This window comes from Lepisma saccharinum, chromosome 27 (assembly GCF_977018435.1).
Source record: "Lepisma saccharinum chromosome 27, izLepSacc3.1, whole genome shotgun sequence".
In the NCBI taxonomy this organism is placed as follows: domain Eukaryota; kingdom Metazoa; phylum Arthropoda; class Insecta; order Zygentoma; family Lepismatidae; genus Lepisma; species Lepisma saccharinum.
Window position 1 is genome coordinate 51,113,563 of NC_139255.1, and position 2,512 is coordinate 51,116,074.

Here is a 2,512-nt window from a genome sequence, read left to right on the forward strand (position 1 = left end):
GACAACAATTTGCGCAACGTGCACCAAAAGTATCACAACGATGACATTTGATACTACGTAGCCTCAACCTACACAAGGAGTTGGTGAGGTATCTATGGAATAGGTGTGATTTCAGGGTTGCCAGGTACGCAATGGATACATGTGAAATGAAGCACAGGGTGTCTGAAAAGTCACGCAAGCGAGATTTAAAGGTACTCAACTTCTGTACAAAAGCGATAGAGACGCGAACCTTGCATTGAGTATTAACTTTAGTTGCGTGGAAATTTTTTGAAACATTAATCAAGAAAATAACTGTCTACATGAACGTTCAGTATGGGGGAAAAGCTACTGAGGTGTTGAAAATGTACAAAGTAAAGAGAAATATGGATAAAGGACAGCTATTTTCAATGAGCTCTGTGGGTAGTTATTAAACTGATGAAAGAACGATAAACTCTTGCGTATGTTATGCATTACAGGCATTTTATTGGGCTAATTACGACATATTCATTGAAAAGTGTGTTTGTTTCGAAATTATGAGGTACTGTACTGGCAACATTGGACGTGTCACAATACAGTAGTAGGTGTGTCTGACATCTGACTAATTCATTGACTCAATGCCCAGATGAAAGAAAGGATTTGAAGTTTATAGTAAAGAAAGATAGCTAAATTAGGTAGATAGATGTTATCCTATAAACTCTCCTCGTTAATGTGAAAGATGTTAATTTAACCACAATGAATGGGAAATGATTCATGCTTGCGATGTCCAATATATTATATATATATATATATATATATATATATATATATATATATATATATATATATAGCCCTAATCCCATTGACGTAAATGTTCTCAATGAAGGAGGCAAGAAATAAATTTAAAAAATCGCTCAATTACCCCTTTCTTAAGGGTGAAAATGTCATTTTTTCATGTCCTTATCAACCAGTTTCCATGGCGCATCTTTTGTCAGCATTGTTTGTTTCATTCTTCATTGTCAAGCTACATTATTTCTCACAGATCAAGAACACACAGATGAATCAACTCCTGGTTAGAGAAGGTGTCTCAAACAAGGGTGACATCTACATAAGGAAATTCAGTCCAGTTCAGTGTACACAATGCCAAAATATCTACATCGTGTTTGTTTTAACTGAGAGCATAACACCAAACAATTCTTTAGAGTTTGCAGTGGTGTTGTTGTTGACCATGGAAACTGACGTTGCTAGGGAACTTGAAGAAAGTATATTTTCACCCCGAAAACTACTGTAAGTTAATTATGCTAGATTTTTCGAATTTCAAAATATGAGTTTCATAATTTAATACAGAGGAGAGGTATTAATTTGTGAGGAATGACGGAAAACAATTATTTTTCAAATACGTTTACAAATGTGTCAATGACAAAGACGTAAATATTGCTTTTCCAATTTAGTGTCGCTTTTGATTTTTTGTTTATATAAAATATCCACTTAATTATCTTGAAACGTATATTAATTACCCAGTTTATTATTATTAAGGAAATAGATAATTTTGAATATTTTGAATATTTTTACCATATTAGAGCCCGTACACACACAACATTACGTTAAAAACTTTTCAAATAAGCAAAACAAGTCGCAGAGTGAACGAGACGTCGGAATCCATGAATACAAGGTGCAGCAATGAATTGGTCGATTTTAAATACTCCACACTTAAGAAAAAATTACACATAAAAATTAACATATATAATTAAGACAAAAATGAACTACTTTTTCACTGAAGAAGAAATACCGAAATAAAATACAATCCTTCACATCTTACAATCGCCGAGTTGCCTAACCAATTAATAAACTCACAAAAGCATTGCTAGCAATTTCATTATTATTATACAGGATGTCATTTTAATGGCGCCCACGGACCACGGAAACGTATAGAGGACATCAAAACAAACAACTTTTCTCAGTAACATTTTTCTCGTTGGTGCATCATTTCGGCGCTACAGTCGTTCAAAAATGCCCGTTTTGCCGCCTGAATGCTGGCAACCACACACATTATTTGATTGCATTTGTGACGTCATATCCTGTCGTGAAGCGATGCGTTTCAGGGTTGCCAGGAACACCCATATTCTGTGAAAAATGATACAGCTACAATCAGCCACATTATGTATCGTAAAACAAAATGAGAAAACACGTTCTGTAACCTAACAGGAAGTAAACAAACGATAGAAAAAATAGTAGAAAGAAAATATAATTCAAATGGAAGTGGTCACATTGAGACAATTTGGTCTCAGCTTGCATGTCAATGTATTTGCAAATCTAGTTACAATTCAGTCTATCCACTTCGTCCTTCTGATGCTACTTGTCTGTGACATACTGAACAGATGACAAAATAGAAATGAAAGAACTCAAAATTCCAAAGGTAAGCAACACATAATATAATGTATATTCAGGGCATTATGAGGCAAGTGGAAAAAATGGTTGGGTACTAATTTACTATTCCACAAACAGATTTCTTCATTTTTACACAATAAACTACTTACGGTAATAAGTTCCTGTAGCA